The 24,516-nt window shown below is 42.4% G+C and overlaps 1 pseudogene; it reads left to right on the plus strand.

Moving 5' to 3' along the window:
- Positions 1–20,762: 20,762 nt before the first annotated feature.
- Positions 20,763–23,612, plus strand: LOC117710359 (DNA repair and recombination protein RAD54B pseudogene; annotated as a pseudogene).
- The last annotated feature ends 904 nt before the right edge of the window (positions 23,613–24,516 follow it).

The following is a 24,516-nucleotide window of genomic DNA, read 5'->3' on the forward strand; positions in this document are numbered from 1 at the left end:
TGGCTCCTGCAATTGCAAGGGTCTGGGTAGGAAAGGGCTCGCTTGTTTGGGCTGTTGAGCTTGTCTACAGTGCTCACTTGCTCCCTGCAACTTGTCCTTTTGCTTAGGGGTTGAGAATGTCGACCTGTGCCCGACAACAGGTGCTCCGGCTCCTTTGCTATCTCCCATTATTGAATCCTTTGCTCTTGTTTGGTGTGCAAGTTTTTGCTTGACCACGAATTGTATAATTTTTATATTATAAAAATATATAATTTGTTTTTAATTATATTGTTATAAGAAAGTTTCTCTTTGGTAAAATTCACCATTCTATATGTTCCTAAAAGTACATGGTGCCCAGTGTCAGAGAAGCAGAGACAAGCACATCCTTGGGGCTCACTGGCCCAGCAAGGCTAATGCGAGTCTGAGTGTTGTTTGAGGATTCAGAGGATATACTGTAGTCAGTAGAAGGTTTCCCATTTTCACAGTAACAGAGAGGTGGGACAATCTCCTCAGCCACAGTGTCAGAGATGGAGGAAGAAGACATATCATGGGATTCTGATAAATTCAATTCCATAAGATTGAGCTGAAAAACAAAGAGAATGTTTTTGTTTGTTTGTTTGTTTTCTTTGGAATCAGTAGTGGGAAAATTAGGACAGAAAAAAAAGAAGTGGTCATTTCAAGTCCAAAATATTTTTGGTCTGAGGGAGGTGAGGGTAGAAAAGGGGTTGCGTTCACAAGCATCAGTTATTTCTGTAAAGATCCCCTCTACCAGAAGTGAGGGAGATGAATCAGTGAAGTGCATACCATACAAATAAAGAAGCTGCAACCTATCCCCAGAGCACACACGATAATAAAAGTACATGGTGCCCAGTGTCGGAGAAGCAGAGACAAGCACATCCTTGGGGTTCACTGTCCAATCAAGGCTAATGCGAGTCTGAGTGTTGTTTGAGGATTCAAAGGATATACTGTAGTACTGCATAAAGGTTGTGGTCAGCTCACCAACTTTCATACTTTCCACCAGGGTCTCAGGAATTATACTTTTACAGTCTACCAATTGAATCTCCATATCTTCAAGCAGTGGTGGTACATGGGCTATCTTATCAGAGCTGGTGTTTCGGGAGCATGGTTTTGGAGCTGATTTTATATCTTTAAGTGGTAGTCTTGGGGTCGATGCCACCATTTTTATATCTTCTTGTACCTCCTGTAGTAGCTCCAAATGAACACCTTCCATACCTTGAGACTGTGAACCAGGAATCACATTTACTGATTCACTTTGCACCTGTGGATTTGGGGCCAACCCAGCAGATTGTATGTTTTGGAGTTGTGGTTCAACTGTCAGTTGGCCAGACTTCACATCTTGAAGCTGAGACTCTGGGGCTGATGGGACAGGTTTCTGAGTTTGTAATTGTGGTGTGGTGGTTAATTCCTCAGACTGCATGCTTTGCTGATGTTGTTCTGGGGTCAAATCTGTAGATAGCACCGTTGGGGTCAGCGGTCCATCTTTTTTTATTTCTATAAGTTGATGTTGTTGGCTCATCCCTATAGGTACTGTCCCTGGATCTAGTGCCCCTGGGGCTGTTGTCATAGATTCTTTTATTTGATGATGTGATGGTGTCATCTCTGTAGGATTCTTCTTTTGTGGCCAGGAATCAGAGATCAACCCCATAGGTTCTGTCATTTTGTGACTTTGTCTTGGGCTCACCTCTGAACAGTCTAAGTCCTGGTGACGTGGGGTGAACTCCGAAGGGTCCATGACCTGATGAGGCAGTTTTGGAGTCAATGACACATACTCTGTGCCTTGATGTGGTGTCATCCCGATGGAGTCTCTGACTTGAACCTTGGGCACAGAAGGCAACTCTAGAGATTCTTTGGTTTGAGCCACTGACTGTGCAGTCAAACCAGCTAGTAGTGGTGTGATCACTCCCATTGGTGACTCCTGTACCAATCAAGGTGGTACAAGAGTTTATCTTTAGATAAACAAGGTGGTAAAGAGTTTATCTTTAGAGCACTCATGGATTTCTTAGAATATTCTGGAATCATCCTAGGTGGTGGCCATAGACGTTGAAGTGGCCTAGGAGTAAACCTGACCTGTTTTGTAGCTTGATTCTGTGACCCCGAGTCCATGTTTAATGTTTCCATGACTTTATGCTGAGGCTTTGGAATCCTTTCCCTAACTTTGAAGACTGTATAATATGGCCTTTTGATAATTCATTAATATTTAAATCTCTGGAGGTGGAGACTTGTTAGTCACACCATCTACCTGTCCTACGTGACTGAAGGTAACAGGTTAAATGGAGTTACCTCGTCCAAGGCCCAACAATGGCTCTGGACTCATCTTTGCTGGTTCTACAGCTTGATCCTCATGCAATGTATCTACCCCCTCTGATTCCATGACTGGGTCTTGTGGCCTTGGGGCTAGTCCTGCTGATTCTATGACACGTTCATTAATCAGCCCCCTAGAATCCATGTTGTGAGACAATGCTACAGGACTTACTTTTGAGGTATCTGTGATTTGATTTAGTCTTGAGTCCATACTCTTTGATTCCCTCATTTGATGTTCAGGACTTGCTGCTTTTAGTGATGCAATTACTGCATTTCCAACTCTCCTCTGACTAAAGGAGAGAGCTGGAGGGGAGTCTGAGTGTTGTTTGAGGATTCAGAGGATATACTGTAGTCAGTAGAAGGTTTCCCATTTTCACAGTAAATGGGACAATCTCCTGAGCCACAGTGTCAGAGATGGAGGAAGAAGACATATCATGGGATTCTGATAAATTCAATTCCATAAGTGTTGGGCTGCAAAACAAAGAGAATGTTTTTTGTTTCTTTGTCTTCTTTGGAATCATTAGTGGGAAAATTAGGACAGAAAAAAAAGAAGTGGTCATTTCAAGTCCAAAATATTTTTGGTCTAAGGGAGGTGAGGGTAGAAAAGGGGTTGCGTTCACAAGCATCAGTTATTTCTGTAAAGAACCCCTCTACCAGAAGTGAGGGAGATGAATCAGTGAAGTGCATGCCATACAAATAAAGAAGCTGCAACCTATCCCCAGAGCACACACGATAATAAAAGTACATGGTGCCCAGTGTCGGAGAAGCAGAGACAAGCACATCCTTGGGGCTCACTGGCCAAGCAAGGCTAATGCGAGTCTGAGTGTTGTTTGAGGATTCAGAGGATATACTGTAGTACTGCATAAAGGTGTGTGGGCAACTCACCAACTTTCATACTTTCCACCAGGGTCTCAGGAATTAAACTCCTACAGTCTACCAATGGAATATATGTATCTCCAAGCAGTGGTGGCACATGGGCTATCTTATCAGAGCTGGTTTTGGAGCCAAGTTTGCTGATTTTATATCTTTAAGTGGTTGTCTTGGGGTCAATGCCACCATTTTTATATCTTCTTGAAGCTAATTAATGGCATGGCACAGCTATCAACGTTTTAAAAGTCCATAAGCTCTGCTGTCTTCATCATGGACCAGAAGTGCCCCCATTAGAAGCATGGGGATAGGAATGTAGCAGTGGGAGACACAGAGATCTGATACATCTTTTTTTTAAAGATGTCTACCCTGAATCCATAGTAGAAGAATAAAGGTAACAGACCTCTCTTGTCAAACTCCTGGTAGTTATTTTTTTTGTCCATTCTCCTGACCCACCGAGTTTCTTTCCCATACTTTGGGCTTTCCATGAAAACATACAGGACACAGAAGCATGGGGAAAGGGACCATGGAGGAGTTATGGGGCTGTTTGCATGACTTTGGAAGTGAAGATGTTAGAAAGATGGCTCTACTCTAGTCACACCCTCTTTTTCAACTTTCTTCCACACACTGTGTCTTAAAGCAGAAACACAGCTGATCTGACATCAGTCTTGAGCTAACAATAAGGGATAGTCATTCTGACCTGTGAGTTTCTTGATCTGTTGACGAATATGTTGCGATGAAGCCTAGAGAAACACACACAAAAAAAGAAACAAGAAAATTAGATTTATGTTGTAGATTGGAGATTTTACTGAAAATACATCTCATCTTACCCATGGGATATTGATATGTTTTATATCAGGTATTAACTCAGCTGTCTTCTACAATCATATCATTAGTTACTAATTTATTTGGGAATGATTTATTAAATATAATAAGGAAGCAGTGAGATGTAGGCAAAGTTGCTTGACACCAAGCCTGAGGACCTGGGTTCTATCTCTGGAGCTCACCTAGTAAAAAGAGTGAAGCAGTTCCCACAAGTTCTCCCATTTACCTCCACATGCACACTATGGCATTTGTGCATGCATGCACACACTCATACATGTTATTAAAGTGTTTTTTAAATCTAAGTTCTAGATTATTATCTGGCATACTGAGACTAAAGATAAATATGAACCCTGTACTCTAGAGACATGCATTAGTAAGGACACCAGCCACCTAAACAGCTAAGATACCATGTGGGAAGCAGCAAAACTGCTCAGTGGGTAAAGGTGACAGTTACCAAGCCTTGGCAACCTACATTCAACTCCAATTACCTTCAAGGGTAAGTGGAAAGAACTGACTCTTGCAGGTTGTTTTCTACTTCTCTATGTCCCATGACATGTGCACACCTGTGTACGTACACACACACACACACACACACACACACACACACACACACACAATTTTTTTAAATGTGGTAGATGTAATAGAAATGCATCAGAGAACGCAGAAGACCTTGATTGATTTCCTTAAACAGAATGGAAGAATTACTCCATAAATTTTCATTTGTGCTAGAGCTCAGACAATCAGCTGATTTCTGGGAAAAAATTATAAGCAAGACATCACTGAAAATGGCATATTGTAATTTTTGTGGTGGGGCATTCACCATAGAAGACTGGATAGACATGGCTTTAAGCCAACAGAAGTCTTTATTAGCCACTTGGCAACTACAATGAATGTTCAGGATCCCAGTGTAGCCCCAAGCCTTCTTCAGGGTGACCTTTTAGGCACAAAACCCATGTTCTGAGTTGACATATTTCAGTTAGCAGGAACAATTAGCCAGAAACAGAAGCCAAAAAAGTGAGGATAGTGCGTTTTGAGACTCCAAGAACTATGGACTTTGATGGCTTAGGCCTTTGTTTTAGTTTTGGCAGGTGGTACTGTCTAGGTGCTGAGTTTTACAACCTGAATGGCATTTGCATCATGGAGTGAGTTGTGCTAAGGTCTGGATCCCTGCTACAATTTTCAGGTGCACTTTTGCTGAGCTGTGGGAGATGGGGCTGAGAAGGTGAGAACAGGGGATGCTTGGTGTTAGGAGCTCAATTCTATCCTGTAAGGTCTTCCCAGAAAGTCATAAACTCCTAGGACTTTGCAGCAATGCCCTCAGTCAGTTTAAGGGTATTATTAATGACATTTGTCACCATTAAAATAAAACAAATAGGTACTCCTTCCTTTTGCTTCAGGGCATCAATGTCTAAAGAGCCTGGATGACAATTCTGGAGCATTTGGTGAATAAGCCCATGGTTCAGTGACCCAGTTTACCACAGAGTTATAAATACATCTAGCCGTAGTCTTGATAGTTTTTAACTTATGTTATGCTTGCTTAATCATGCATTATTCAATAATATATGTTCATGACAGAACCATTAAGATACAAAGCAAAAGAAAACTGGTGTTAAAATCTCAGTTAATATGTATAACAATGATCCTTCTGCATATGTATCTCCACACGATCTACAAATATCACGGACATAAGTAATCTGGAAACACCTGCAAGGTGAAATACCTACAGATACTGGATAGAATGCAGCATGTTTTTAAAATGTAGAGTTTATCCTCTGTGAAAAGTAAGGTTACAATAAAAGCTAAGTTGAACACTTTTCAAAATGGAGCCCCAGAAGCTCTCCCAATGAAAAGCTGATGGAGCCTCTTCTCTTCCAATGTTGCTGCTTAGGGAGCTTGGTCACCTCCACCCTGTACTGTGGATGTGTGAGACAAACACATCGACAGGCCAGACGACTGGAGACTTGGGACACATATTCATAAGTATTCGGCTCTTGGCTTTTTTTTAAGATTTATTAATTTATGTATATGAGAAAACTGTAGCTATTGTGGGATGTGGAACAGTTGGAGGACAAACAGGAGGGGTATAAATTCTGGATTGTAAAAAAAGATTAAACGATGAATTAAAAAACAAAACAAAATTATTTTAAAAGGAGAGAAAAACAGAAAGATTTATCTATTTATTTTATGTATATGAGTACACTGTAGCTGTCTTCAGACACACCAGAAAATGGCATCAGATCTCATTATAGATGGTTGTGAGCCACCATGTGGTTGCTGGGAATTAAACTCAGGACCTCTGGAAGAACAGTCAGTGTTCTTAACCTCTGAGCCATCTCTCCAGCCCCTCAGCTCCTGTTTTATGGACATTTTATTAGATATGTAGATTCTTTTCTTTTGTCTTCTGTTGGTCACATGGATCCTGTTCCCCAGCACTGCACAGCCAGAACTATTTGCCCATACAAATCCCCACTTTCCCCTGCTTTCTTTAGAACATGGATTCAAAGGCTCCTGAACCTGTTTCTTGAGTTGTTAAGTATAGGATCTCAAAGAAGTTCTTTTAATTTTACGTTTTCTGGTTAAACTAATTAGAGAGAGAGAGAGAGAGAGAGAGAGAGAGAGAAAGAGAGACTCCCTACAAGAAAAACACTGAAAAGAAAGCAACAGTGAAAACTCAGAGGCTACTTTGAAACTCACTTCACTGTCAGACTGTTAAAAATAAAATGGGTTGGTAACAATGTTGGCACAAAGAAATGTCCATAAAAAGACCTCATTAAAAAAAATCAAGATTCTTAAGAGTGCTACATGCTCAGAGGACACATTGATGCTGTGAGGAGATGCAGATACAGAGATAAAATTGGTCTTTTTACACTCAACATCAGAGACAAGGAGAGCAGTCACTCCTGATGCTGGAGATAAATACAGTTCCAAAGATCACATGTGCCACAAGAGAGTCCTTCTACATCAGTGGTTCTGAACCTGTGGGTCATGACTCTTTTGGGAGTTGAAGGACCATTTTACAGGGGTCACCGAAGACCATCAGAAAACAGTTTATTTACATTCTGATTCATAACAGTAGCAAAATTACAGTTATTAAGTAGCAATGAAAATAATTTTATGGTTGGGGATCACCACAGTGTGTAAGAAACTATATTAAAGGGTCACAGCACTAGGAAGGTTGAGAACTACTGTTCTTCATGAATTGAATGTGTGTTGTATGCCTCAGTATGTACACAGATTCTACAGGTTTATCTTTAATGTCTCTAAAACTGCGACCTTATAGTCAAGATTGTCCCAACAGAATATCTGCCTAGTGACAGCCCTTCGACCAATATACTGATGCAAACTCATGCTTCAGATTTATTCAAATAGCCCACGTAAATTTCTCATTCTTCTTTTAAATATATACTCTTTTTAACTTTTCATTTTATTTTTATTTTATATGCATGGGTGTTTTGCTTGCATGTATGCCTGTGTGAAGGAGTTGAATTTCTTGGAACTGGAGTTACAGACAGTTGTGAGCTGTCGTGTTGGTGCTGGGAATTGAACTCAGATCCTTTAAAAGAACAGCCAGTACTCTTAACCTCTGAGCCATCTCTCCAGTGCCAATTTCTCATTCTTTACCTTTAAGAGCTCTCTTCTGTCTTGGCTTCTTTGAATCCAGCCATAATATACCATATTATACATATTTCCCTACAGTGCTCTGCTTCTCCCAAATAGACATTATTCTTTTAGGTCTCTCTCTCTCTCTCTGTCTCTGTCTCTCTCTCTGTCTCTCTCTGTGTCTCTCTCTGTCTGTCTCTCTGTCTCTCTGTCTCTCTGTCTCTCTCTCTCTCTCTGTCTCTGTCTCTCTCTCTGTCTCTCTCTGTGTCTCTCTCTGTCTGTCTCTCTGTCTCTCTCTCTCTCTCTCTGTCTCTCTGTCTCTCTCTGTCTGTCTCTCTGTCTCTCTGTCTCTCTCTCTCTCTCTCTCTCTCTCTCTCTCTCTCTCTCTCTCTCTCTCCGTTATCTGATGGTTATTTAGGCCAATAGTGGCCAGAAAATGCCTGCTTTCCAGGTGAGGAAGAATGAGCTCAGAGCATGTTTCCACTGAAGTGTCCCTTACGTGCTGAAAGCTGCCTGCTCCTCAATGCAACATAAGTGACCAGAATTTACAAAGACAGACCTTACGTGATTAAACCAATAACTATGAAGGTGATAGTAATAGACATTCCCAACAAATCTAATATATACACACATACATATTGTTTGTTTTGTGTTTTTGAGACAAGGACTCATGTAGCCCAGGTTGGCCTTGAGTTTACTAAGCAGCTGAAGATGACCCTAAATTCCTGATCCTCTTGCCTCTGCCTTTCAGCACAAGCTACTGGCATGGGCCACTCTGCCCAGCCTTTGTTGTTATATTAAAAGAAGGATTCCTATAGCTTGTACTGCTTTGATCTTCGTATTTAGCTGAACATGACCTTGAACTCCTGATCTTCCAGCCTCTGCCTCCCAAATGCTGAGATTCCAGGCAAACCAAGCTATATACAGTGCATATAGTATACTTCACCAAATTTATGAATCTAAAACAACTTATAAATATGAATAGCTGCTGAATCTAGTGGTACATGCTTGTAATACCAACACTTGGGCTAAGGAGGAGGATTGCCATTTGTCTGTGATGATCACCAGCCTAGCCGGGGCCATAAAGCAGGATCCTATCTCAAAAAACTAAAACAACACACACACATACATACAAACACAGAGCTGTTGCGGTAAATCTCCGACCCATTGAAGTCCAATCAAAGAAAACACAATTCAATATTTATGATTATAACCTGCAAGCCTAGATTGGGCAGATTTACTATTGAACTACTCTATTCGCCAGCTATGAGATCTCTTACAACTTGCAGTTTTCTAGGTCATGGTCTTCTTCAGCTTCTGTCCTTCCCCCAACTGCCAACTGCCCCCCAACTGCTCTTCTGACTCTTCTCACACCTCTGGCTCCTCCCACTCCTCTTCTACTTCCCAATTACTGGCTCTAGCCTTTATTTAACAATTTCAATTGGACAGAAGGTTCACAAGATTCACTCCTCCTCCGTAGCCCCTCCCAGGAGTGGAATTACCATGACAACAAGAGGCTGGGGCTATCCACAACAGCAGCCATTTTACTTCAGGTAAAAACTCTATAGCTTTTAAAGTAATAAAATATATTCTTTATATTAATAAAAATTATAAAATATCACAGTATTGAATTAATAAATAGTACAGAAGGCCTTCATATATAAAACCATAAACATTTAATACAGGAGATACATGATGATCTGCATACTTGGACAGATATTTCAGGCTTTTGGCTGGGATGATTTTAATATCAAAAATGTCATTTGTCTCCAAGTTAAATTCTACTTTGAGGCCTTCTTAATGGAGACTAAGAAGAGAGGGAGAGATTTGCAGGACTAAAAACTAAAACAGCTACAAAACCATAGTTAATAACTGGAACAGGCCGGTGGGATTAACGTTTTTTAAAAGGCTCAGAAATATCAGGAGGTAGAGGATTTCTGTGCATCGAAGGCCAGCCTGGTCTAAACAATGAGTTCCAGGACACCCAGGGCTACAGAGAGAGAGTCTTTCTCGAAATAAAACAAATCACCCAGCTCTGAAGCAAGTTCACTTACATATGTCAGTGTGACAGCTTAATTGAAGAGAGCTCCACATAGCAACAAGAAAACAATCCCATCGCTGTGATGACAAATGTCAACTTGACAAAATCTCGAATCATCTAGAGATGCGCCTCTAAGCGTGCCTATAGGGAACTGTCTGGCAACCGTCCCGGGGTGCCTCTGTGTGGCACCATTCTATGACTGGGATCCCAGACAGTGTCCAGGGGGAAAGAACATAGGTGTGGACTCTCTGCTCTCTGCTTCTTTACTATGGGTGCAATGGATGCAGGGTGAATCGCTACCCTAAGCTCCTATGGCTGTGGCTTCTTCCCCTGCCACAGTGGATTGAAGGACCATAACTTTGAATGACTGTGAGCTGAAATGAACCCTTGCCCAACAAAGTCACTTTTGTGAGGGTGTTCTGTCACAGCAACAGAAAAGAAACTAAGATGACAGCAAATAATAACAAGAAAAGATGAGTCCTTTCTCAATATGGGATTCAGAGACAGACTTTCAGTGAATTAAGAATTTCAAGTGTGAGGGGGCTGGAGAGATGATTCAACATCCCCCATATCCTAGTAACTTTTCTCTTTCACTACCTCTGGTGTGTGGTCTGCAAGAGGAGAGGTTGAACATTTATTAAAATAGGCTGCAAAAGTGGTTAAGAGCACTGACTGCTCTTCGAGAAGTCCTGAGTTCAAATCCCAGCAACCACATGGTAGTTCACGACCATCTGTAATGAGATATGAAGCCCTCTTATGGGGTGTCTACAGTGTACTTACATATAATAGGAAATAAATAAATAAATAAATAAATAAATAAATAAATAAATAAACCTACCTTTGGGCCAGAGCAAGAGGGAGAAGGGAAGGGAAAAAATAGGCTGCAAGAAATTTATACCTATAATGGTGAGGTATAAAAAGCAAGCAGGCAAGAAGAGCTCACACAGATAAAGCTGGAAAAACTAAGCCAGTAAATGAAGGATACCATTGAGCCATAACACAAAGTACAAAGAAGTATACATGCATCCACACCAATAAATATAAATAAACAAATAGGAAGTGGTGACAGGGGCGGCAAATCTTTCTTACTCAAGTAGTATGTGTTATATGGCTTCTCCAGGAGACGGGGCTTAATCATGCTAGGCCCACACCTCCAATAGGAGTTAGATTTATAGGATACTTGTGGAAGCAAAGTATGAACACAGGAAAATAGTAACGTCAGATAGAGAGATGCAGCATGCACGCTCTACAAAGGGCTTGACACTAGTGTCACAAATTGATAGCATGTCCCTCTTGATGTTCTGGAATAAGATGAGTGGGCCACTGCTGTGTCTTCTCCATTCCTACCCCGCCCCAAACATAGAACCTCAGTCTAAACATAAAGAGAACATCACAGAGGCTCAAATGTAGGGATTTCCTTTCTGTTTTGGTGTACTGATAGAACACGTGCTTATGACTCAGAGGACTCTGGGTTGTGCTCTACATTGGATCCTGAACACTGGTGGGAAAATATGAGATGCTAGTGAAGGCTGGAGTGAAGAGTAAATGTACTAATGTTTTCATTTTATTGAGAGAGGGTTTACACAGCTGTTCAAACTGGCTTTGAAATTGCAATGTAGCCAAGGATACCCTTCGATTCTGGATCCTCCACCTCCCATTTTAATCTCATGGTCTTGACAAGTATACTGGAGTTATTTATATACAATGTGAAGAGTGGGGCTGGGGAGATGGCTCACTGGTTAGAGCACTGGCTGCTCTTGCAGAGGACTTGAGCTGAGTGCACAATGACTGGCCTTACATTGAAGTACTGATTGTGATGCCATATGGAGATACATATTCTGAAGACAGAGACTCTTCAGTTGAGAGGCTTGAATAATGGAGCCAATGTGGGAGCTGGCTATCCCACTGCTGGACCATCCCACGATTATTGTACTTAAGGTTTTTTTGTTTGTTTGTGGCATCTGGGTGTTGTTTTCTAGGTATTGGAGCAGCACACAGGTGGCAGCCAAGACAGAGGTATGTGATAGCCACTCTCTCTCAACACCCACTTCTCTCTGTGCTGAACCTCTATAGGTTTGTATAAATCCTTAGCCTCTGGGCCATCTGAGGGAACAAGCAGAGGATAGATGGAGTTGAGACAATACCCATAAATGTTTTTCTCTTAATTAACGTCAAGAAGTTTTAGGCTGGGAATAGTGGTTCACACCTTTGATGTCAGCACTTGGGAGGCAAAGGCAGGAGGATCTCTCTGAGTTCAAAGTAATCCTGGTCTACATAGTGAGTTCCAGATAGCAAGGATTGCTGTCTCAAAAAGCCAAGAAGAGAACAGGAAGATAAAGTAGAAAAAAGAACAGGAAAGGGAGAAGGAGGAAAAGGAGAAAGAGGGGAGGGCAGGAGGAGGTTGTGGTGGTGCTAGTAGTAGCTTTAGGATCCTGTTATCAAGACACTGAGGAAGAATGTTTGAGATATTGAAGAAGTGCTTCCAGGAGCTGGAGCTGAAGTGAGACATTCAGACTGACACGCATAGAACCTTTGTGGAAAGAATGTGATATGAGTTAGGAGAGGCATGGATCTTGTTGATCACATGGGAGGCAAAAGACTAAGTGAGTTCATTTTGTAAAGGAAGATTTATACTCATATGACAAGAAAAAAAGGTCTTGGGACATTAATTGCAAGTGACAACTTTGTGGGTGGAAATTTTTACTTCCAACAAAGAGGAATCATTTGCAGACATGGTGCACATAGTTAATGTTAGTAGGTCATGCCTCTTTTCTGAGTTTCCTCTCCTGTGAGTAGACCATGAGTGTCTGCCTTCCCCCAAGTCCCGACATCTTACCCAGACTTGACACGCCCACCTGTTGTATTTTAGTCGTTCCAGTGAGTGTATGTTATCCTGTCGTGGTTCATGTGCATTCCCCCATGACTAGAAACGCTGAACAACTTCTCACATTTACTATCCACTTGGAAATTCTCGTGTAAACTGCCTATTCTAGTCATCTGTGCACTTTTGTGTGTGTGCATGTGTGTGCATGTGTATGTGTATGCGTATGTGAATGTGTGGATGCATTTGGCATCGTTCACATGTAGAGGTCAGGGGACGATTTTTGGAGGTGCTTCTCTTCTCTTATCTCTATGTGGGTTCTGAACTCATGTCAGCAGGCTTGCCCAGCCAGTGTCTTTACCTGCTGAGTTACATCACTTGATCCTCTTAGTATATTCTTAACGGTTGGATGGTTACTACTTTATGTTATATTTGAAAGACATCATTGAATATTACAAGCAGGAGTTCTCTGTTAGGTTTAGATATTACATAGCATGTAGAAATCCCTTTATTTATTTATTTATTTATTTATTTATTTATTTATTTGTTTGTTTTGTTTTTGGAGGCAGGGTTTCTCTGTGTAGTCCTGGCTGTCCTGGAACTCACTCTGTAGACCAGGCTGGCCTCAAACTCAGAAATCCACCTGTCTCTGCCTCCCAAGTGCTGGGATTAAAGGCATGCGCCACCACTGCCCCGCAATCCTTTTCTTTCATATTTACATCTAAGATTCATATCAAATTACTTTCTGTGGATGATGTGAGGTAGGAATTGAAGTCTTCCCCAAATTCTAGATAACTATTTAGTCTCTCTAGTAGAGTGGAAGGGTAAGATGAGTGAGCTGCTTAGACACAAATACAAACCTGACACACACCACACATAGACACACACAGACACTCACACACAAATAAATAAAATTAATATATCCTGAGGAAAATCAAAATAATTAAAACAAAGATATCCATGAATTGAAGACTCATTTCTTGGCATATCAATTATCTTTCATCTGAAATGCCATGTACACGTATACACCCTCACACCCTCAGAATCCAGAAGAGGTTGTCAAACCCTTAGAACTGAAGTCACAAGTGATTGGTGATTGGGAGATGCCTGACATGGGTGCTGGGGACTGAACTCAAGACTTCTGTAAAAGCAAAATGTGCTCATAACCACAGAGCCATCTCTCTAGCTCTATTTGCATTTTCTTAATTTCACTCAGTAACATTTGGCTTTCAATATGCAGAGTTTGTAATACATTTTATTTGTGTATGACTATGAGAGAAAGAAGCATAGAAGGCAGTAGAAGGCAGGGAAAGAGTGTGGGAGGGAGGGATAGAGGGAGAGAGGAGGGGAGTAAAGGAAGAGAGAGAGAGAGAGAAAGGGACGGAGGGATGGAGGTAGAGAGAATTGCAGTGTGTTTGTAGTGGGTAAGTGTGGAGCCCAGGGATAGCACTCAGGTGGTGAGGCTTAACATCAATGTCCATTGAACCATCTAGCTGGCCCCAATATGTAGTTTTAAATACAGAAAGTTTTAAAGCTATTGGTGTGTGTGTGTGTGTGTGTGTGTGTGTGTGTGTGTGTGTGTGTGTTAGTGGGAGATCAAATTCAGGCCATTGCTCACGATAGACAAAGCACTCTACCACTGAGCTCTGGTCCATTTTCCTTGATTTTTATTAAAGATAATTTCAGGCAAATCAAAGGTACACAGAATTGGTAATGCACCTAGCATGTGCAAAGCATCTGTAGTTCAATCCTGAAGAAACTGCTAAGGGTTGGAGAGTGACTTAGTGCCTCAGTGGTTAAGGGCACTAACTGCTCTTCCAGAGTTCCTGAGTTTAATTCCTAGCAGCCACATGGTGTCTCACAACCATCTGTAATGAGGTCTGATGCCCTCTTCTGGCATGTAGGCATACATGCAGGCAGAATACTGTGTACATAATAAGATTTAATAAGTAAATAAATCTAGAAGGAGAAGAAGGAGGAGGAGGAGGAGGAGGAGGAGGAGGAGGAGGAGGAGGAGGAGGAGGAGGAGGAGGAGGAGGAAGAGGAGAAAGAAAAAGAGAAAGAAGAAGAGAAAGAAGAAAAGAGAGAGAGAAACTGCAAGGCTGGCCAACTGGCCCAAAGCAGGTCTGCAGAAGCAGTAAGAAGCCACAGGAACTTCTGGTGAGTTTCTCTCAGTGGTGGCATCACCACAAGCTGAGCTCAACAATGCTATGTATGAAAAATCAATATACGCCTGTCCTCAGGGAAGAATAGCGAGGTGGAGCAATCAAAACAACGCTCAGTGCTCCTCGGAATGTCAGTATGGTCACATTTATACTCCTTCATCATGGGTCCTTTCATGTGTCTGCTTCAGGAAAACATTCTTTCACCTGTCTACTTTAGCAAGACATCCTTTCACCCGTGTGCCCCAAGAGAACATCATTTGACATAACTGACTTTCCAAAGAAACCAGAATTTTCCACTTCACATCACTGTGGAGTCTGGCCACCCTATAAACAGAGCTCGTCTTCTATGTCTCTCATTCTGTAGCCTTCAGAATTCTGTAGCTGAACAGAGACCCAATTCTTTGTCCCACGAGGGGAGTGTTTTATAATAGATGCCATATGCAAAGTTCCTGAAACACTAAGATTTAATCCACGTGTACAAACCGTGCCTTGAGTTTAGATGGAACACTGGGCATTTTGCTGTCTGTGTTTGTTGAGTCCATGTATGAAGCCAGGTTGGTACTTTCTTCGTCTACCTGGTTTAAACTGCCTTCTTTGGCCTTACAGACTCTTTAACATATATATTCAAGACCCATGCTAGCTGACCTAAGCTGTTAAAAAGAGCCGCTGGCTGACCTGACAACATGGTCATGACTTGGAATGTGCTCATGTCCAACTGACTCCTACCCTAAGTCCTCTCAGTTTTGATCCTGCAATTGGGTATCCCAGAGATCATTTTCTTCTACGTTCTTTGGTCATAGAGTCTCTGGGCCAGCCGGACCCTACCACACCACCCACACCACCACCACCACCACCACCCCCGTTTCAGCAAAACCACGGCCTATTCTCCAGTAGTTTTTGTCCCCTCAGATGTTTGCTTTCTCCAAATAGTGCTGGCTATTCAGAGGCAAGCTGTAGCCCATTTGTCTCTGAATAGTTCTTTGAGAGGGAGAGCAATCTTGCTATGTAGCCTCCGATACACATCCTGCCCCACAGCGTGCCTGCTGTGCCCTCCCACGTGAAGGGAGTGCAGACTTGAAATTCTAACGCATTTCTGAACTTTCATAGCTCTTTCTAGAGCCCAGAGTCCCAGGACTAAACCCTAAGTCTCAGGTACTCACTCTGCATAACTGTTGTAAGCCTGAAGACATTCTCGGATTTTATCTGACATACTTTAACCTCCTTTGTTCCACAACTCTCCTTGATTCTTGACCTCCCCGTCCGTATCTCAAAATAACTCTAGCCACTAAAAGCTTCCATAACTCTCTGCATGGGGGAGTTTCTGGAGGCATCTATTAATTGGCTATTCTCTGCCACAAGGGGGAGCCAGATCTCAACAGTGAGAGCCTTGGCTGCAGGCACCTGAAGACTGGACCTGGGATGAATCCAGGTCCCTTTGATTTATCAAAACAGCTTCAGTCTAAAGCAGTGCCGACAACTTTCTAGTGTTTGTTGGGTTCTACCACCAAAGGGTGCCCGGCACCCCCAGAGTAGGATTCCTTATATTCTTTCTTGTAAACACAGGGAGAGGATGTAGCCAACGTCCCTGCTCACTGGTCTCTGAGTGGATGTGGCACTCATCCTAGTCCCCAAGGACCTTGTCTAATTGGCATTGTCTTTCTCTCTCAAATGACATCTGGAACACAACTTCTCTCTAGCCAAGAATACCTGAAGCCCCTGCTTCCCTTGTTTGTGTGTAGTGAGTCTGATTCCTGATTTTTTTTTTTTTTTTTTTTTTTTTTTTTTTTTGGCAAGGTCAGATTCCACAACAAGACAGTTTTATTTCTGAGATCAGAAGACGCCAGTAAAAATGGAAATGATCCGGCTGAAAACAGGATTCTTTCCCAATTCTGGGTTGTTAGTGAGTGCAGCACTCACCCAAAACTGAGATTGTCCCCACAACATGTATTGCTGGCACAAGTCCCTTGGGAACTGGAGGGGGACTCTGCCCCTCCATGGTCTCAGAAACATCAATTTAGGGCACCACAGGCAGTAGGGTCTCCAAGGGTTTGTGTGCTGCGCTTCTGACCAAGCCCAGAGAGGACGCTTCTAACAATCTCACAGACTGAAGGAGCTGCAGCCAGATGTGCCTCAGCCTCAGTGATGGAGCACCGGAGTAGGAGGCTCAGCAAGGCTGTGGGGATCACCTGAGGGAAAGAGCAGGGATAAATTAAGAAAAGGTATGGCCATTATAGTTCTTTCTGTTTCTACTTGGTTGATTTCAGCTCTGAGTTTGATTATTTCCTGCCGACTACTCTTCTTGGGTATATTTGCTTCTTTTTGTTCTAACGCTTTCAGGTGTGCTGTCAAGTTGCTAGTGTATGCTCTCTCCAGTTTCTTTTAGTAAACACTTAGAGCTATGAGTTTTCCTCTTAGTACTGCTTTCATCGAGTCCCACAAGTTTTGGTATGATGTGTCCCCAATTCATTAGATGCTAAAATGTCTTTAATTTCTTTATTTCTTCCTTGACCAAGTCATCATTGAGTAGAGCATTATTCAGTTTCCACGTGTATGTGGGCTTTCCATTGTTTTTGTCATTATTAAAGACCAGCCTTAGTCCATGGTGGTCTGATAGGGTACAAAGAATTATTTCAATCTTTTTGTATCTGTTGAGGCCTGTTTTGTGACCAATTATATGGTCTATTTTGGAGAAGGTACCATGAGGTGCTGAGAAAAAGGTATATTCCTTTTTTTAGGATAAAATGTTCTATAGATATCAGTTAAGTCCAATTGGTTCATAACTTCTGTTAGTTTCATTGTGTCTCTGTTTAGTTTCTGTTTCCATGATCTGTCCATAGCTGAGAGTGGAGTGTTGAAATCTCCCACTATTATTGTGTGAGGTGCAATGTATGCTTCAGGCTTTAGTAAAGTTTCTTTTATGTATGTGGATGCTCTTGCATTTGAGACATAGATGTTCAGAATTGCGAGTTCTTCTTGATACATTTTTCCTTTGATGAGTATGTAGTGGCCTTCCTTATCTTTTTTTTTTATTACTTTTGGTTGAAAATCAATTTTATTTGATATTAGAATCACTACTCCAGCTTGTTTCTTGGGACCATTTGCTTGTAAGATTGTTTTCCATACTTTTACTCTGAAGTAGTGTTTGTCTTTTTCACAGAGGTGCGTTTCCTGTATGCAGCAAAATGCTGGGTCCTCTTTATGTATCCAGTCAGATAGTCTATGTCTTTTTATTGGAGAATTGGTCTATTGGTGTTAAGGATATTAAGGAAAAATGATTGTTGCTTCCTGTTATTTTTGTTATTAGAGGTGGAATTATGTTTGTGTAACTATCTTCTTTTGGGGTTGTTGGAAGACTACTTTCTTGCTTTTTCTAGGTTGTAGTTTCCCTCCTTGTGTTGGAGTTTTCCATCCATTATCCTTTGAAGTGCTGGATTTGTGGGAAGGTATTGTGTAAATTTGGTTTTGTCATGGAATATCTTGGTTTCTCCATCAATAGTGATTGAGAGTTTTGCTGGGTATAGTAGTCTGGGCTGGCATTTGTGCTCTCTTAGGGTCTGTATAATACCAGTCCAGGATCTTCTGGCTTTTATAGTCTCTGGTGAGAAGTCTGGTATAATTCTTATAGGTCTGCCTTTATATGTTACTTTGCCTTTTTCTCTTACTGCTTTTAGTATCTTTTCTTTGTTTTGTATATTTGATGTTTTGATTATTATGTGACAGGAGGTATTTCTTTTTTTGGTCTTGTCTATTTGGGGTTCTGTAGGCTTCTTGTATATTTAAGGACATCTCTTTCTTTATGTTAGGAAAGTTTTCCTCTATAATTTTGTTGAAGATATTTACTGGCCCTTTAAGTTGGGAGTCTTCACCCTCATCTATACCTATTATCCTTAGGTTTGGTCTTTTCATTGTGTCCTGGATTTCCTGGATGTTTTGTGTTAGGAGCTTTTGGCATTTCACATTTTCTTTGACCATTGTGTCAATGTTTTCCATGGTATCTTCTGCGCATGAGATTCTCTCTTCTATCTCTTGTATTCTGTTGGTGATGCTTGCGTCTGTGACTCCTGATCTTTTTCCTAGGTTTTCTATCTCCAGGGTAGTCTCCCTTTGAGATCTCTTTATTGTTTCTACTTCCATTTTTAGATCCTGGATGGTTTTGTGTAATTCCTTTACCTGTTTGGCTGTGTTTTCTTGCAATTCTTTAAGGGCTTCTACCTGTTTACCTGTGTTCTCTTCAAATTCTTTGAGAGTGTTGTTTATGTCCTTTTTAAAGTCTTCTATCATCATCATGAGAAGTGATTTTAATTCTGAATCCTGCTTTTCTGGTGTGATGTGGTGTTCAGGACTTGCTATGGTGGGGGAACTGGGTTCTGGTGATGCCAAGTAACTTTGGTTTCTTTTGTTTATGTTCCTGCGCTTGCCTTTCACCATTTGGTTAGCTCTAGTGCTACCTGCACTCACTGGTTCTGACTGGAGCCTGACCTTCCAGTTATCTTGGTTGTGTCAGAACTCCTCAGGGTCTCTGTGGTCCTGAGCTCCAGCTATTCTGAGTACAGTGGCTCCTCTAGGATGTCTCAGGATATGGTGTCTCCACGGTAGTAGACCAGCTAGGTGTTTGCTGTTCTGAGTGTAATCGCTCCTCTAGGGTGTCTCAGGATATGGTGTTTGCTGCTCTGAGTTCAGTAGCTTTTTTAGAATGCCTCAGGATATGGTGTCCCCTGCTCTGAGGTCAATGGCCTCTCTAGAATGTCTCCTGATGCGGTTTCCACACAGGAGCAGAACAGCTGGGTGTCTGCTCCAGCCACAGGGATCTGGGCGAGGGGCAGAAGAGCCCAACAATGACTCCTAAGTGTCCCTGTATCCAATGATGCCTGCCATTTGGGAGAAGTGCTTGGCTGGTGAGAAATAGAGACTGCCTGTATTTAGGGCAGTTTCTTCAGTCCTCCTTGTTCTTACAGTATTTCTATTTCTGTGAAATTTCCTCTGTGATATCCAGTTCAGTGTTTGCACACCTGGGGCCCAGAAGCTTCTGTTGCTTTTCTTTCTGAAAGGAACAGATAAAATGGTCTAGTGGGACAGGGAAGGACTGCATACTAACATGTGATCAAGCCATGACCTGAGTCCTCTGACTTCTACTGACCCTGATCTCTGGCCTTTGGAGGCATTTGGGCCACAGAGCTCTTTTACTTGGGGATTCTTTCCGACCTGGGTGCTCTGCACATCCAGACACCCAGCCTTCCCAAGGGCACTGTGCCTGAAAGGCAAAAGCAAAAAACTTCTGGTCCTCTTCTCCAAGGGAAAAGCAGAGGCTGGCAAGCCAGAGTGTGTGCAAAGAGGACCCTCAGGAGCCCCCTGAGGGCTGGAAGCTAGTGACAGGAAAGGGTGTTGAAGACAGGGGGTAGGGGGTGGTGCTCTGAGAGGCAGGGTTCTTAGGTTAATCATCTCCATGGCTCAGATAAGACCCTGCCAACTGGAAGCAAAGTTGTTGGGAACAGAAGGGTTTGTGTGACTGCAGAGGCAGGCAGGTTGGAGAGTCCACAGTGTGGGAGCATGCCAGGCACCAAACACTGGTGGTTCAGATCCAGGGGGCATCTAAGGTCAGCCCACCAGCGATGTTTGGGCAGGGCAGCAATAAGTTTTGTGATTTACCCTGGGCCAGGAGCGAGAGTGAGAGCTCTCGACAGCAGAAAGAGCCTGATTGGCAGCTAGGCTTCAGTCTGAGAAGCTGGGAGAGTTGGGGTGGGGAGAGAAGGAGGTGCAGGATGAAGGGGCAACTCTTCTTCCTACCTTGGATCTTTGGCCTCTTATTGTTTAAAGAGAAGCAGGTGTAGAGACATGGGCCTGAAATCTCAGCAACAGGGAGACTGGCAGGAGGACCAGTCATTCAAATATAGTAAATGCTGGGCATGGTGGCACACACCTTTAATCCTAGCACTCAGGAGGAAGAAGCAGGTGGATCTCTGTGAATTCCAGGCCAGCCTGGTCTAAAAAGGAAGTTCCAGGGTAGTCAGGGCTACACAGAGAAACAGTCATGAAAAAAAAAGGATATTATATATAATACATATAAAAATTTAAAAATATACTTGAATATTTTAATTAAATGTAATTAAATTAATAAAATCTAATTTTAATTAAAAGTTAAATATAAAAATTTTAAATACATATTTAGAATATATGTGGGAGGACATATGTCCCATCCTCTTAGCAACAATAGATAAATATATAAAAAATGTAGGGTGCGCTCAGCCGGTGCTTGACTGTATGAAGGCAGGAAGTTTGAGGTGGTCAGCGGCAGGTGTCTGAACCTGCTGTGGTTTTGGTCAGTGTGCCGGGTTAGTATTGCTGAAGCTGAGACGATCTGCAGCACAGGTACAGGGAAATCCCTTTTAAAAAACAAGATTCATACCTCCAGGAAGAAGGAATACACGTGTGAGTATGGAGATTACAAAGATGAGTCCAGATACAAAACTGTTGCAAGATGCTGAGCAGTCACAAAATGATCCGGATGCAGGCAGTTCAAATCCTTGCCCAGCTGAGGGAAGCCCTAGGGAAATGGGTGACGGGACTAGAGTAGATCCACTTCCTCCAGTTCATTCAGCCTCTAAAGAAATCATAGAGTCCAAGGCACACAAAAAGAAAGCTAGCAGCTTGCATAAATATTTCAGTGTTGTTTGGTGTAAAGCTTCCAAGAAAAACAAAAAAAGGGAAGGCGATGCTATTCTTATTGTCAGAGGAAGGTCCTTCACATTGAAAGATTTGGAAGGAGAATATATTGGAAGGGGCATTGGATATAAATTCGAAGAGCTTGAACATGTAGAAGGCCAAACACTGATGACTGATGGGAAAGAGATAGAAATCCTGGGCACAGTCTCTTCTGAGCACTTCAACAGTGGCAAGTGTTTTCAGTATGGAAGTAGAAAGTCCTGCTGTCCCCAGTGCTCAGGCTGCCGGGAAGTGCTTTTCTAACCCTTTCAAAAGTGTGTGTCCATCAAGCCAAGCAAAGGGAAATAGATGGAACGACTGGCAAAACTGCAAACCACGCCATGACCCGAACACACCAAATGCCCTGGGTATGCCGAGACCAGACAAGAGTCACCAGTGGGTGTTTAATAGGAACTGCTCTCCTATTGTGGATGTGGTGATAGGCCCTCCCCTAGTCCATCACCTCCGACCACATCAGAAAGACAGAGTCATCTTCCTCTAGAGTGTGTGATGAGAATGAGAGCAATTGGCCAATGCGGTGCTCTTCTTGCTGATAAAATGGGTTTAGGAAAACTGTTGCAGTGTATTTTGCTCATCTGGACCCTACAGTGTCAGGAACCCTATGGTGGCAAACCAGTAATAAAGAAGACATTTATTGTTACCCTGGAAGCTTGGTGAATAATTGGAGAAAATAATTTCAAAAATGACTGGGAAGTTAAAGGATCAAGATATTCACTTTTGATCAGGGCCATAAAGTTGAGGGGTTTATCAGTTCTACATTTCATTCTGTCCTTATCATCAGCTATGAAATGTTACTTTGTTCCCTAGATCAAATTAAGACCATAACATTTGGCCTTCTGATCTGTGATGAGGGGCACCGTTTGAAGAACAGTAGTATCAAGACAACGGCAGCCCTTTCTAGCCTCTCTTGTGAGAAGGGAGTAATTCTCACTGATACCCCAGTTCAGAATGATTTGCAAAAATTTTTTGCATTAGTTGATTTTATTAATCCAGGAATATTAGGGTCTCTGTCCTCTTATAGAAAAATACATGAAGAACCCATCATTATGTCAAGAGAGCCTCCTTCTTCTGCGGAAGAAAGTTAGGGGAGAGAAGAGCAACTGAGCTCATGTGCTTCAGTGGACGTTTTATCCTTAGAAGAACTCAGGAAGTCATCAATAAATATCTCCCCCCTAAGATAGAGAACGTAGTCTTTTGCCAACCAGGGACACTGCAGATTGAACTTTACCAAAAGCTCCTGAGTTCTCGGTCTGTCAGGTTCTGTCTGAAAGGACTACTGGAAAATAGCGCTCACCTCGTCTGCAGAGGAGCCCTAAAGAGCAATGCAGTCACCCTTGCCTCTTGTTCAGCTCTGTGAAGGGGAAAGAGCTTAGCTCAAGTTGTGATGAAAATGAAGAAGGGAATCTGTGTCAAGGCTTGCTGACTGTTCCCTGCTGGCTACAAACCTCTGCAGTTCTCTGAGAACAAGTCAGGAAAACTACAGGCGTTAGGAAGGCTCCTGCCAGTGCTCCCTGAACTTCGTCCCACTGAAAAGTGATGTTGGTATCCAGCTACAGACAAACCTTGAATATTTTAGAAGTTTGCAAGCGTCATGGATATGCTTGTGTGAGACTTGATGGCCAAACACCAGTCTCTCAAAGGAAGCAAATTGTTGATAGTTTCAATAGTAAATACTGTACTGATTTTGTTTTTCTATTAAGTTCAAAAGCTGGTGGTGTGGGACTTAATCTTATTGGAGGATCTCACTTAGTTCTCTATGATATGGGTTGGAACCCAGCTACTGACATCCAGGCTGTGTCTAGAGTATGGAAAGATGGTCAGAAACATCCTGTACATATTTACAGACTCCTGACTACAGGGACAATAGAGGAAAAGATGTATCAAAGGCAGGTCAGTAAGCAAGGCCTTTCTGGGGCCGTTGTAGACCTAACCAGATCTTCTGAGCATATCCAGTTTTCAGTGGAAGAGCTTGAAAACTTGTTCACATTACATGAAAATTCACAGTGTGTTACCCATGACCTGCCTGACTGTGAGTGCACAGGGGGAGAAGATCACACTGAAGATGTGTCGGAAGGCCCCCGTCGCCTCTAGACAGTGTCAGTTCGGCTCTCAGAAGTCTAACTCCTTGAGACCTCTGTCCATGTCACAGCTGAAGCAGTGGAAACATTTTTCTGGAGACCATTTAAATCCTCCAGACCCATTTCTTGAAAGAATAAGGGAAAATGTGTCGTTCTTTTTCCAGAATATAACCAACCGAGCTCCTGCAATCTAATGAAGGACTACTTCCTAACATTCCTTTGTTCCCCTTAAAAATTAATATAGGAATTAAATGTAATTTTGAAAATGAACAAAATTATTTAAATTATGATAGTGAACTTTGCCTTTTTAAATACAATAAAAGCTGAGTTGTTTGCAAAAATGTCTATATATCATATTCTAAGATAAGTACTGTTCTATTGAACTACTTCCTCAGCCCAAGAATACAACCATACACACACACACACACACACACACACACACACACACACACAGTACAATAAACTCGATACTACAGCCCAGATTGGCTATGCAGTTGAGGAAAACCTTGAATTTCTTACCCTCCTGTTCTTTCCTTTTGAATGCTTAGATTACAGATGTGCATTCTATACCTAGCCTCATGTGGTGATGAAGATCAAACTCGGGGCTTTGGGCACCTTAGACAAAGAGTTCTACCAACTGAGCCAAATCCCCAGCCCCTAGAACAATATTCTTGTATCAGACTGGCTCGGCAAACTCATTTACAAACCCTTTAGTTGTCTAAGCACAGCACTTTGTACAAAGCAACTCCAGGTTCACACAGACACTCTAGGATGTGTTTTGGGGGCTGGCAGCTGAGGAAGGGAGGAGCCTAGCAGGCTTTGGGCCATGGTCCCTCAGCACTCATCGTCCTTGGACTCCTTGTTCACTCGCTTTCGGACCTTTCCTGGTCCAGGGGCCATCAGCTGTCCAGGGGAGGCTGGAGCCAGGTTCACCCAGCCTGGCCCCTGGGGCAGCAGGTGGCTCTCATTGAGTCTGATGACCCAGTAGTTCTCGTAGTGTACATTGTGGGTGATGTCCTTCAGGTCTTGGAGATGGGAGCTGAATGAGGGGAGGCAAGTCAGTCTGGGCCACAGTGGTCCCAGGACCCCTTTGCAGCC

Source organism: Arvicanthis niloticus, chromosome 6 (assembly GCF_011762505.2).
Source record: "Arvicanthis niloticus isolate mArvNil1 chromosome 6, mArvNil1.pat.X, whole genome shotgun sequence".
Lineage (NCBI taxonomy): Eukaryota > Metazoa > Chordata > Mammalia > Rodentia > Muridae > Arvicanthis > Arvicanthis niloticus.